This window comes from Pogoniulus pusillus, chromosome 6, assembly GCF_015220805.1.
Source record: "Pogoniulus pusillus isolate bPogPus1 chromosome 6, bPogPus1.pri, whole genome shotgun sequence".
Lineage (NCBI taxonomy): Eukaryota > Metazoa > Chordata > Aves > Piciformes > Lybiidae > Pogoniulus > Pogoniulus pusillus.
Window position 1 is genome coordinate 30,907,923 of NC_087269.1, and position 14,483 is coordinate 30,922,405.

Consider the following 14,483-nt stretch of genomic DNA (forward strand, 5'->3'; position numbering starts at 1 on the left):
TGAGGAAAAGGACCTGGGGGTCTGGGTTGATGAAAAGCTCAACATGAGCAGGCAAGTGTGCAGTCCTGGTCTGCATCAAGAGAAGTGTGGCCAGCAGGGCAAGGGAGGGGATTCTCACCCTTTACTCCTGTCAGACTCCACCTGGAGTATTGCATGATGTTCTGGAGCCCCCAACACAAGGATATTGAACTGTTGGAGCAAGTCCAGAGGAGGGCCACGAAGATGCTCAAAGGGCTGCAGCACCTGTCCTATGAGGACAGGCTACAAGAGTTGGGGCTCTTAAGCCTGGAAAAGAGAAAGCTTCAAGGAGACCTTGTAGTAACCCTCCAGTATCTGAAGGGAGCCTAGAAGAAGGCTGGGGAGGGACTATTTACAAGGTCTTGTAATGACAGAATGAGGGCAAATGGGTTTAAACTGGACAAGGGGAGATTCCAACTAGATACCAGGAAAGGGTTCACTACAGTGAGGATGGTGAGACACTGGAACAGGTTGCCCAGGGATGTTGTGGATGCTCTCTCCCTGGAGATATTCATGGCCAGGCTGGATGAGGCCTTGAGCAACCTGTTCCAGTGGGAGGTGTCCCTGCCTAAGGTGGGGGGTTGGAAGTAGGTGATCTTTGAGGTCCCTTCCAACCTAAATCATTCTATGATTCTACAATTCAGTTCTTGTCACTGCTCGTTACCAGAAGGCTACAAAAGATCACTTGGCCTCAAGACAGCCACAGCTGGTTTACAAACCCCTAAAAGCTGTATTCAGCAATATAAAGCCATAAAACATGCGCCCAAGCTTTTTTTCCTCCTCATTTGATAGAACCACAGAACACATCCAGTTGGAAGAGACCTCAGTAATCATCCAGATAATACAGTTACTAAACACTTTGAATCAGAACCACCTATAATTTAGAAAGGTTAGGAATACCTAAATACTCCTACAGGCTAAGCAGATCAATCATTTAAACCAGAACTGATGTTTTGAGACGTTTGAAACAGTCTGACACTCTTCAACAGTTAAATCAGAACGAAAGGCTGGAGATACAAAGTTGTTGATAATGATTACTGAACTGTTTTTTTAAAGACAAGTAATCAAATGGCACTGATAACTTTTAACCTCTAGCTTACTTGTCTGCAACTTTCTGCAGTTGATTTTAAAAGCAAATACTTTCTTGGATCTGAAATAAGGCCATTTACTCCATAAATACAAGTCTTGGATCACAGTATCACAGTATCACCAGGGTTGGAAGAGACCTCACAGATCATCAAGTCCAACCCTTTACCACAGAGCTCAAGGCTAGACCATGGCACCAAGTGCCACGTCCAATCCTGCCTTGAACAGCCCCAGGGACGGTGACTCCACCACCTCCCCGGGCAGCCCATTCCAGTGTCCAATGACTCTCTCAGTGAAGAACTTTCTCCTCACCTCCAGCCTAAATCTTCCCTGACGTAGCTTGAGGCTGTGTCCTCTCGTTCTGGTGCTGGCCACCTGAGAGAAGAGAGCAACCTCCTCCTGGCCACAACCACCCCTCAGGTAGTTGTAGACAGCAATGAGGTCACCCCTGAGCCTCCTCTTCTCCAGGCTAAACAATCCCAGCTCCCTCAGCCTCTCCTCATAGGGAGGAATCAACTCAGTGACTGCATCAGCCATTTGACTTTGAAAGGATTGTATGTTTGGAACCAAATGATATGAAAATCTGAATGCAGATAAAGTGTTTTCACTTATGCCACTGAGATCTTCATCACATTTGAAAACTGAAAAGTGCTCCATGTTTATCTTGGCAAATCTTCCACTACCTGTCTGCCTTGCAAGATCTCCTATTAAGTAAATGCTATTTATTGATTTTCATTTTGCAATACATAAAACAACATAATTAAGGAGATATGATCATACAGTGGCTGTTACAAACAAAAGGAGTTAAAAGCTCTGAAGAACAGTGACCTCTTGTGTAGGTAAGAAAGATAAAGGTAAAAGGTCAAAGACACAAAAGTGCTGTTCACGTTTTGTCAAACACTCATTCCCTAAATCCTTACTTTTGAGAATTACTTAAAAACAACTAGAGCAGTGTGCCTTCTGTCAGAAAATATTCTTCCAGATATCATAGTCAGGAACTTTACAACACTAGTGACATAATCATAGCTTTTTTTTTTTTAGAAACTTGGTTAGGTCTGCAGAAAATTATCCACAGGAGTCATTATCTACAAAGATACATATGTAAGACCTAATTCTTCTGATAAACTGAAGCTGATCAAACATTTCAGCAACTGGTCAAAGAACCATGATCACAATAGCCCTATATCCAGATTAACTGCTTGTCAACCTGATTTGTCAGGATCAGAAGACTAAAGAAAAAAAGAGCTCTCAAAACATCAGGCTAGCATTGGCTTTTGTTTTCTTCTTAAACTGACTATTTTTGATCAATCAGCAAGATTGAACTTTGATCCAAACTGAGAAACAATTCTCTGAACTTTCATCTAATGAACTTCTGTAAAATCTTTCTCTAGGTGTGCCAATAACTTTCAGCTTAGCTTAGTAACAGACACCAGAACATCAGTATGATACTGTGCAACAGGCATTAGAAGATTAGATCAATCATGCCTTCATTAACAAATTCAGGGGATTTCTCAAAAGACATTCTTAGACTTGGACCAAGCTGGCTTTTTTACAAGAGTGTACTAGAAAGTGCACAGATGATCACTGCACACACTTGTTTCTTGTGGCTACAGAGGACACGTACCTACCAGCTTCTTTAATGAACATATGTCAGTCAAGCAAATGCTCTTTCACATGTATTACCACTAAAACTTAAAGCTGTTAATTCACTGGAGCACTGCAGAAAAAGAATCGAGTATTTCAGAGCAAGTTAATGAAAACTACAATAAAACTTTAGCAAACAAAGCAAGCTCACAAGTCCTTTAGCGTTTACTTAAAAAAAAATAAGATAGGACACAATGGAAATAAGCATTACCTGGTTTAGATAGAGGTTGGTTTAGCAAACTGGTTAAGCTTTAACAGGGAACAGGTGACACTGAATAACTATCAACACAGATGACTGAGCCAAAGGTGCCTTTTAGATGCAGCTTTCCCTCTTCGAAAGGGCCAACTTCCCTCTCAGACTTTGCGGCAGCAATGCACTTAGATTAGTCATTCAAGGCAACTAGTAGATTAATTTCTATCATACAATGCTCATAATTAAATGAGATTTATATGGTCTGTACATGTGCCTAGCCTTTTCCATTGTTATTCAGCTGTCTGAAAACACCTCAAGCGAAAACCAAAACACTCAAGGTATGGTGCAGCAGAGGGAGATTCAAGATGATCTCTAAGTCACAGTGCAGAGCACTAGCATACAGCAGCACAATCGCTGATAGAAACTCTATTGCATCTATGTTGCTGATACAAATGCATCATTTTTCTTCATCACTTGTTAGAGACAACACCTTGATCTTACATACCATGAAAACATGACTATTGCTGTGTACTTCCACTTGGTTGTCTTCAATTCAATAGCTTTTGCAAATTATTTATTGCCTGCAGCACTACATAGTCCTCGCTTCTGAGGCATACAACACTAAGGGGTTGAGAACAGCCCTATCTGCTTGACTCACTGCTAACCTAAAAAGTTCTCAACACCAATTATTTTCCCCTCACCATTTTATTACATGGAAGTATTCTGCCCACCTTAACTCTTCCATCACATGCTGTCCAGTGAATATATGCAGTCTTAACTTGCTCATGCACACTGGGAACTCACTTAGAAGAAGCCAGTACTCTGGATGGTCAATCTTACCACCAAACAATGTTGACAAAAACACTACAAAAAATCTGAATAAATGATTAAATTTTAAGTCATGTAATTTCTAAACCTCCTGAAGTATGAAGTGTTAAGGAAGGAAACTAGAGATGTTTGCCTACATGTCCATTTATCTTCAACACAGAATCTGCTCCAATATGAAGTAAAACAAATAACTGCCTCTGAGTATAATTTGATAGATTGAGATAATATTAGATTTAACAAATCTCCACTTCAGTTTACTTAATAGTTTGTATACTGGGGCTGTAATCCCATTTGCCAATGCGTTTTTGTTCCTGTCTGACAAGCATTGCATGTTCTATACTTGATCTTTAATACAACAGAAACAACTCAAGTGATAGCATACACCAGGCCAATACGGCTCCCAGTGTAATTTCTATCCACACAATCATGTGAGCTGCTATACAAAGCTGAAATAACAATAGATTCCAGAAAAATATTTTTATAATGTTGGTTGGAAGTTATAATATAGGACAGAAATGGCAATGCCAATGCTGGAAATGTCTTAGGAAAAAAAAGAGTCCTGAGTAATGCCTGTGATAGTTTGGCTGTTACCCACCTCCCCGCACACTTTGGAAATCACCCAGACTAGACACAGCATCTCTGGAAATTGCATGAGCCTCTACAGCTTAGCACAATATACAAGCAGATTATTTACAGTATATACAGAAATAGAATCAACCAGGTTGGAAGAGACCTCCAAGATCATCCAGTCCAACCTAGCACCCAGCCCTATCCAGTCAACTAGACCATGGCACTAAGTGCCTCATCTAGGCTTTTCTTGAAGACTCCCAGGGACGGTGCCTCCACCACCTCCCTGGGAAGCCCATTCCAATGCCAATCACTCTCTCTGTGAAGAACTTCTTCCTAATATCCAGCCTAGACCTACCCCAGCACAACTTGAGACAGTGTCCCCTTGTTCTATCGCTGGTTACCTGGGAGAAGAGGCCACCCCCCACCTGGCTACAACCTCCCTTCAGGTAGTTGTAGACAGTAATGAGATCACCCCTGAGCCTCCTCTTCTCCAGGATAAACAGGCAAGTTAAAAGGTAATACAGAAACACAACAGCCCTCCCAGAAACCTGAGTCCCCAGGAAGGGCTCACAACCGCCTTTCCACCTTCTCCCACCCCTCTCTACCTTACCACAGAGGTTGCCTTGCCTCAGACTTTGCCTTGTACCCAAGGAAGACTGGAGGATAGCCAGGGGGGTTAGGAAGCAGATGGATCAGTCACAAAGACAGCAGGTTAGAAGTGCAGCCTGCAAAGCCTGGACAGCATCTCTGTTATCTCTATTTACATTCTTGTTCGTATACATCTCAGCAAGCCTATGAGTGAAGAAGACATCACCACTGTTTTCTTCTCACAGCCTACAATCTAATTCTTCTCACCAAAACATTCCAGCTAGCTTCAAACTAGCACAATGCCCCAATGTATAAAATGAATGTGGTACTGAAATGACTCTGAATAATTTCAGGTAACTTGCCCTTGTTGTTTGTCAGCAGACACACTTTTACAGAGAGACAGTTACAACTACATCACTGCTGTTGTTCTTCAGCTTCATGTGCTCATAGGTTCATTTTACCTTCTATAAAGACGTGGAAGAAAGAAATTAGAGGTTAAAAATACCATTACTGTGAGAGGTAAGGATAAGGAACTTGCTATCCATTTCATACCAATTTTTTCTACCTATTCAGCTAATGATTTGAGCAAGTCCAGATTTTACTTGCTTAAGGAGTACATGGAATAGAAATAATTGACCATGTAACAGGTAATGACTTTTGTCCTTCCCATAAATAACACATTAAGAGTTGTTTATATGAGCTTACTTTTAGACTTGAAAATGAGCAGATAAAGCAGAAAACAAAAAAAAAAATTAAACATATGAGCTGTTCTCCAGAGATTTCTAACCTTTACAACTAACCAGAGAGAAAGGAATTTAAAAAGCAGTACAGTTTGTTCTGTCTTAGCCAATGTTGAGTTACCTGACAAAGTGTTATATTGATGTTTACCCTTCATCTTGCAAGCAAAGCTAATATAATACAAGTTAATGGCAGTTGAGGAGCCAAGAGTTCATGACAATAAACATTAGAATGGAATGTTGCAACATTTCATGTTGACTGTTAAAAAACACTGCAGCAGAAAAGTCAGATAAAAATACATAAAGACTTTGGTTTCACATCACAGCCAAGATGTGACATGTGTCAGCACAAATCTAAAAAGCAACAAATGGAGATGCAGTTTATGGTACAGAAATCAAAACTAAAAAAAATAAAGGCAACTTCCTCATTTAATAGGAAGATGTCACATCTGTGACAAGTGATAGCCAAAAGATTAACACTGAAGGCTTCTCAATACTACAATATATTGCACAATTTATTATGAATCATAGAATCAAACAGGTTGGAAGAGACCTCCAAGATCATCCAGTCCAACCTAGCACCCAGCCCTGGCCAATCAACTAGACCATGGCACTAAGTGCCTCAGCCAGGCTTTGCTTCAACACCTCCAGGGACAGTGACTCCACCACCTCCCTGGGCAGCCCATTCCAATGGCAAATCACTCTCTGTGAAGAACTTCCTCCTAACATCCAGCCTAGACCTCCCCTGGCACAACTTGAGACTGTGTCCCCTTGTTCTGTTGGTGGTTGCCTGGCAGAAAAGACCAAGCCCCACCTGGCTACACCCTCCCTTCAGGTAGTTGTAGACAGCAATGAGGTCACTCTTGAGCCTCCTCTTCTCTAGGCTAAAGACCCCCAGATCCCCCAGCCACTCCTCATAGGGTTTGTGTTCCAGACCCCTCACCAGCTTTGTCGCCCTTCTCTGGACACTGCAGTAGCCAACAGAAAAGCTATGCAGAGAATTGAACAGTCAGGTCACATCGTGGGAAAAAAAAAAAAGCAGCAAGGTAAGAGTGGAAGGCTTTAATCTCAAAAAATAAGATAATCAAGTAATTGATTTGATGAAACTGGGAAGAAAAACATCCAAAGCAGAGTCCATTTAAATGGCATTCACCATTAAAAGCAAATGTAGAAGAGGTAACATCATAATGTATAAAATACTAAGAATCTCAAGATATGATTACGTAGACTATTTCATACATGATGAAATTACTTGATGTTCATTCTCAGTTTGGTAAACAAAGACATTTCACTCTACCAGCTCTCAAGGATGTTGAAATTCTAATCCCAGGTGGGAACCAGTTATTAAATCCCTTCACCTATGCCTACCCATTGAACTTAGGAAACCCTCTGTTTAGAGTTACAAGTACTTAAATCTTAACTCTTGGTAATTTAAGTCTGATGCTTTGATTCTGAAAGCTATTCTATGCAGATACCATTTTCCAAGTACTCCTGAAATTACATTGCTTAGTGGGCATCTCAGATTTTCTCTGTGCGTGTAACAGTCGAAAGGGAATATCAATACTATCCTTCTCCACTAAGCAACACAAATTCACCTGTTTTGTGCTGCTGTACAGAAAGGTGGAGTTAGGCAATTTTTTCCCCTTCCCAGTCAGAGCCCAACTTATTAAGACTGTAGCATCATAAAACAAGACCATAAAAAAAATATTGTGACTCACTCATCAAAAAAAAAACCTCATTCTTGCAGTGTGGCAAAGAAGTAAGGAAACACTACATTGAAAAAAAAGGTTTTGAGGTATTCAGCCACACAAAATCAAATCAAAATACAGTTAATTAAGGACCAAAGGTATCCCTATTTAAGTTATGTAGGGTTTACCACAATATGTTAGATTTCAATCTAGTTTCAGCCTCTGTGATAGAAATTTGCCACCGTGCTTCATACTACTAGTAGTACTCATGACTGTTCAAGAGTAGTTTACTCCCATTATCCAGTGAAGGAAATGACTTCTGGTTCTTGAACTGAGAAGTCAAGAGCAGTACTATTAGAAGGTAATCTTTGGAATGAGTACTGCTTTCCAGGCATTAATTCAATAAGGAGTTTGATCTTGCTTGATTACTCTTCTGTAAAAACACAGATAAGTCAGAGCTCTGTCACCTGGGGTTACGTTGCTGTACACTGCAAGACTGGGAAGTAACTAAACTGCAATGTCTGTGCTCCCAACTGTTAGAATTAGCAGTCCATACAGTTAAAGATCTGATAAAGTCTTTTTAGCCCATCTCATCTACAGATTTTATATTGCTTTACAATCTAGGATGGGAGAAAGAAGATAAAAGAGAAATCAAGTGCAGACAAAGCTCAGAGAATTCCACAGCTTCAGATAAGCTGATTGGACCTTCTCAGCAAAAAAGCACAATCTTATCTATGCTGGCACATATCCAAAGAACTAATTCCAGCACCCATTTCCTTTGCTGAGTAATTACACCTTACTTGGCATTTTAGAGAGTTTTGTAACTAACTACAGCCACAGGTCAAGTTATTTTACCTTCTCTTCACCTGTCATCATCCAACTGACCAGGTGAAGACTTGTTGAAAGATTGACTTTTCCCCCAGATATATTAACCACATGGTATAAAAATAACACATGTAATGTATTTGACAAATACTCCTTTTATCCAAACCAATAGGTTAAAGCACCTTATGGAGGCAGCAGTATATTTGATTCCTGGAGGACTTCTATTTCTCTAATTGTTTTAGATTCTTTTAACCCAACAGAACAAAAAATAATCTTACATAACTTCTATTTTTCATTACTTTCAGTAAGTGAACTGTAGTTCCATTAAAGCTCACTCCTCCTGTTCCTAACAAGAAAGAGTAAATTCAGATGCTCTGAAAAAGCATAAGTACACGACAAGAAGTATTTTGCTTATCACTTCCAAGACAATTAAGACCTTTCTGTATCTCTTGTGAAAACCCAAATTTGACAGGAAACTATTGGTCTGTTATTATAGCACATTCCATAAGATTACTATCCACAATTATATTTATTCTCACTGTCATTTCTGACTCATTTCCATTCAGATATAAGGGCCATTTAAGCTTGCACACCCAGCTCAGTCCCAAATGATAATCGATATATTTGTCCTCCTCATACCTTTAAAGAGCAAGGAATAAATCATTATTTGTTTTTCTTATGGAAACAGAGGCTAGGAAAGATTAGATAATTTACTTCAGCTCCCACAGTAAACTGAAACAAGTGGAGAACCTACTTTGTGTGAATCCTTCCCACTATCATTACCCAATGCATAACCATTTGCCTTTTTGCTAAGTCACAAAACTGTCCTTTCATCTCACCTTCTCATATCTACTGAGATAAACATATACCATCTGTGGCTACCCCATTTTTTCACCTGTGATTTTTCTCTTCCTGCAATGTAAAAATTACTGTCCTCCTTAGTCAAATGCTTCTATTCTTTACTTGAGGCTCAAGGTGTTGAATTACATTGACATAAAACATTGGAGTCATTCAGAACTGATATGAACACAGGACAAGTGGCATTACATTTTTTTTTTGTTCTTGAACCTCATATAGTATTTGAAGGTGGTCCTCTCTTAAAAGTGTTGTACAAAACTGACCTACACAACTAAGCCATAATTTTACAACTCAGGATTACTTTGAAATTTCAGTCCCGAGGCAACATACAGTATTCTGATCTGACTTCAAGACTCATATTCTGGGAAAAAAAAAAGGTCATTGGAGTACAGTGCTTATTCCAAGAAGGTATTTTTTTCTTCTAGTTAACAGGCCCATTAATTTCTTTGACTTAAAATAACCTTCATGGAATTAGCCATATAATAAACAAGAATAAATAAAACCTAAAACTAAATAACATTAATGGACTTGCACTACGAGTTCACTGGCAGGTGAGGCGTAAATTATGCAAACTGAATAGAACAGTGAAGGAGACTGGCTTCCTTTTCCTTCTCCATTACCTTCATGAAGTATATCTGTCATATTAAGAAGCTAAATTTCTGCTTGTATAGCCCAATGTTATATTTATTTAACTGACAGTGCTCATGTAGACCTGAGATGGACACACAGCACACGCTCCTTTCAAGAAAGATGATCTTCAATAGTAGTTGACCATTCTGAAAGCATAGATTGACAGCTTTCCTTTACTGAATTGAAGACAAAAACACTAGCTTATCTGAAAAACTGATTAAATGAAACAAAAGAAATCAAGGTACTTTTTTTTTTTTTTTACAAATTCCACAATGATTTAAGTAATTGAGTCCCAATGAGAGCAATAATCATCATTCTGAAATCAGAAAATCTGTTACCTATCATGTACAAAGGCTCTACAGGTACTTCAAAATGACATTCTCTTCAACCCCTGACTTCCAAAGAAGAAGGCAGAACAGAAACTAATGACTATCTTACCAATATTGAGAGGGACAATAAATAATTAAGAAAAACTTAAACATCTGTTATGGGTTAAGCCCTCTAGGGGGCTGGGAAGTGGTCTAGAAAACTAGACTCCAGGTGCCCCTGACCCATCCTGCTAGGTGGGGTCTGGAACCTGAGCCCCTAGGTGCCCCTGACCCTTGCTAGTGAGAGCTACCTCCACTTAAAAGGTTAGCCCACTCCCACTTCTTGTCTGCAACAATATACAGGGGCAGGCAAACTTCCTGTTCTGCCTCCTGCCTTCAATCACCAACACCTCCCTTGCTACTGCAGCTGTTCCTGCGTAGCCACATGGCCAGCTGAACATGTGGCTGACATCCTGCAATCCAATCTCAATTCAAGAGAGATGTTGAGATACTGGAACACGTGCAGAGAAAGGTGATGAATCTGGTGAGGGGCCTGGAACACAGCCCTGTGAGGAGAGGCTGTAGGAACTAGAGGTGTTTAGCCTGGAGAAGAGGAGGTTCAGGGGGGACCTTGTTGCTGTCTACAACTACCTGAAGGGAGGCTGTAGCCAAGTGGAGGTTGGTCTCTTCTCCCAGGCAATCAGCAAGAGAACAAGGGGACACAGTCTCCAGTGGTGCCAGGGGAGGTCTAGGCTGGATGTTAGGAGGAAGTTCTTGCCAGAGAAAGTGATTGGCATTGGAATGGGCTGCCCAGGGAGGTGGATTCGCCATCCCTGAAGGTGTTCAAAAAGAGACTGGATGAGGCATTTAGTGCCATGGTCTAGTTGACTGGATAGGACTGGGGGATAGGTTGGACTGGATGATCTTGGAGGTCTTTTCCAACCTGGTTGATTCTACAATTCTGTGATCTCCATCCAGGCAATCCATTGCCATCCATCTGGTTGCATATATTTTTTGTGTCTGTTTTGACTTTCCTTATACCTCTGTGAACTCTCTTACCTTAAATACCTGTTATTTATTGTTCAAAGCTTTTCTTTTAACTTCCAAATCAGAGCAAGACTATTCTTTGGGTGGTTTCTACCCCTTTTGCCCTTCTGCCTAAATTTTTTTGTACAGGGAGAATGGACGAGGGAGGCATCCTAGAATATTTGTTCTGTTGGGCTTTGTGACTCTGCAAAGCTATCTAGAACAACAGCACAGAACTTTCATCTTGTTAATTAAAACAAAAATGCTTATCTAAATCAGATTCCATGGCAGTGCTGAGGGTTTATGGCAGCAACTGCAAACTATTCTCATATCAACAGCCAATATCCCTTGAATGCTCCTCAGCTCTCTCAACACCACTAGGTCCACCCCATCCAAAGTGTCCAGTGCTCCCCACCATGTAACAATGACAGCAGAAATGCCTCCAGAAGATATTCCAGGATACTGGAACAGGTTGCCCAGGAAGGTAGTTGATGCCCTATCCTTGGAGATATTCAAGGTCACGCTCAAAAGGGCTCTGGGCAACATGACCTGATAGAGGATGTCCCTGCTGACTGCAGGGCAGTTGGACTAGATGACCTTTGGAGGTCTTTTCCAACTCAAATCATTCTGACTCCACAGACACTTTGTGCAGCTTTTGGTAACTCCATAGGATGGTACTTCATGTCTAGCACTGTATGGCTGTACACCTAAATGCCATAGGGGCACCTATATAAGGTGATTCCCATAGAAGGATATTAATAACCAAGTCATGTAGCTAAAACACAGTCCAACAGGACTAGAAAATAGTGAACTGTTTCTTAAATACAGCAGTCCCCAAAACTGTTCAAACACCCTCAAAATTTAAAATTCATGTGTCAACAAATACTAGCCAGTGTATTCCTGCACAACTTTGATAACCAATGCCAATTTCAGCTGTACCACACCTAAGAAACAGTTGTTAATTCCTCTGAATATCCACCAGCATCTTTCAAGAAGGAGTAAGAAGTCAAACATATTTTATCAATATATGTGATAGGTTGGACTGGATGATCTTGGAGGTCTCTTCCAACCTGGCTGATTCTATGATTTCCACAATCAGTCCTACAAAGTGAAAGAGAATAAATCTGATTTTGTTAACAGAAATGCAAACAAAAGCACAGCAGGAGACGTGCATTCTCCAGTTCACAAGAGCTTTAATGTTTGTTGTTTAAACAATATGCACTTGGTTTATGTCAACAACTCTTGATTGCAAATTGAGTATTAAAGCAAGAAAAGCTGGTGTGCGGTCTGAGGCTGTGATTCCAGGCTCTTAGGATAAGCCAGACAGTCAAGGACACTAAAAGCTGCAAAACCCCAGTTTCAGTAGTAAACGTTTTCAAACAAGTGTTAGTTCAAATCCCACAAAATACACTTCCTACTACTAGCTGTTTTCTGTGTGGACTAAAACAGATCAGTTCTCTGGGAAAAAACCCCACAAACCAACCAACAAACCCACAAACAAACAATCTGCAGAAAATAAATCAACAGAAGTACCAAAGTAGTTCCCTCCTAACCCTTTTTAAGGGAGCAAAGCTCATCTGCTCAGTGCCTCTGTGAATGTTTGCATACCTGTCAGCTTTCTCATAACTAGGTTTTTAGATCAGCTGATTTCAAACATTTACCCCATGAGAATCTCAGATATTAGTCTGCTAACTGTATTACTCTAGCTTTCATGTTTTAAATTAGAAATTGAAAAACAAAACAAAACCCCCACACCAAAACAGAATAACAAACAAAACTCCAAAAGCTAATTATTGCAAAGACAAAAGAGCTGCTTTGGCAGATTCTCACTGATACAGGAACTGAGAACACTGACCTGCAGAGGCTTCTACTGCTTTATTAAGGGACATGTTGACTGAAAGCTCACATTAGTTAACTTGCTACCAACTTCATTAAGCCTCAGATCAGATCTGCAGGTTCCAGAGAAAGCCATTTTGTTCTACCTGCCTGAAAACCACAAATGGCATTACAGGAAATAAGTGCTATAAAAATCAATTTTCCTGTTTCTCAGTTATACTATTTGGCTATGTGTATTAGTAATAAATTGACAATAACAGTACCAAAACACAGCACAAATGGGTTTGCATATCTATAGACTGTCTAAACAGGAGATGAGGACTGTATCTCTTGTATACATAAGTTTTTTATATCTCTGCTGTCACAGAGCTGAAGTAACCAGTTGGCAACCTCAGTCGTCATGCACAGCAACAATATAAACAGATGGAGAAAGTCCTTAAAGCTGATAAAGATAAGCACCAGCACTTTTCATAGGAATTAAAAGTGTATTTACTCAGAATTTGTTCACTGACTTCTCCAGCAGAAGTAGGAACATTATAAGAGGTCAGGAAACTGACACATCCACTGAAATGTTGGTAGGTTAGTCCACTTACTGGGGTTTAAGTGCATTTTACAGAATTAGAAGCTTCTGTCAAATTTACATTCTGTAAATAATTCTGTTGCCAGAACTGTAAAACAAAACTGGTATCTTGTTGCAGAAGGTCTGGGAAAGAAAAAGATCTTAAGATTGCTTAAATAAAGGTAATCATTGTGCTCAGCCATGCATTATTTTTCTAGCAGTGCCTTGAGTATAGAAAGCACAACTCTCACTTTAGATAAGCATTTCCTAAATAAACTCTCTACCAGACTAAACATACCAACTTCCTAATTTTCTTGTACGCTTCCTACCTTCAAAGTGCTACAGACCTGTAAAAAAGTTACTACTTATATATGAACAAGATGTTAGCATCTTATACTTGAATTGAGCAATCATAACAATACTTAAATGTAATGCAGAGCAACAAGTAAAAATAATGCTAAATAACAATCACCAGATGACAAGTTCCTCAGCATCTCACTAATAACTAAGTACTGGAAGCTTTAAAGTCTTCATCTGAACGCAATTTGATCTAGATAACTCTTCTCCAACTCTGTAACATCACAGAAGGAACATCTCAGATTCGCAGCATGTGCAAATCTGACTTCTACAACCTGCCTGGAAACCCAGCAAATTCAGGTTCCCTTGTATCAAAGAAAAGAAAGCAAATAAAGGAAACCTGCCAGTCTACTCTCCAGCTTTGGTATGGTTGAACATAGCTAAAGCTATTTATAAAGGAAAGAAGAATTCTCACAGACATCAATTAAGGTCTTTATCAGACTTGTAAATTCAACTGGCATTGCCTTAGCCTCCAAGCCAACCTCAAAGTATCAATATCTTAAGCTGCATAAATATGCATTTTGTCATTTTAATCTCCAATTGGTAATGAGATGTCTGAAATGAAGACTTCTAGTCAAGTGTTCACTTTACAAAAATGGTTAGATGGGTCACAAATTAAAGTCATCTTCTGGATTCAGCTAATTCAGGTGCTGCCTGCGATAACATCTTACAAAGCAAGCCTCTAGGAACACTGTAAAGCCAGACAATTGTGGCACACTTGTCATTTCATGC

At 39.9% G+C, this 14,483-nt stretch overlaps 1 protein-coding gene across 4 annotated transcripts in view; it reads right to left on the minus strand.

Annotated features, from left to right (window-relative positions):
- Positions 1-14,483, minus strand: part of SHLD2 (shieldin complex subunit 2) — a 45,644-nt gene that overhangs the window by 22,726 nt on the left and 8,435 nt on the right. Inside the window, exon 1 of one of the 4 annotated variants that reach the window (XM_064145105.1) lies at positions 2,729-2,813. The exons of the other annotated variants lie outside the window; for them this stretch is intronic. The gene's annotated coding sequence lies outside the window, so the exon portion shown is untranslated. Of the gene's footprint in view, positions 1-2,728; positions 2,814-14,483 lie in introns of those variants that run through there. 4 annotated transcript variants of the gene reach the window in all.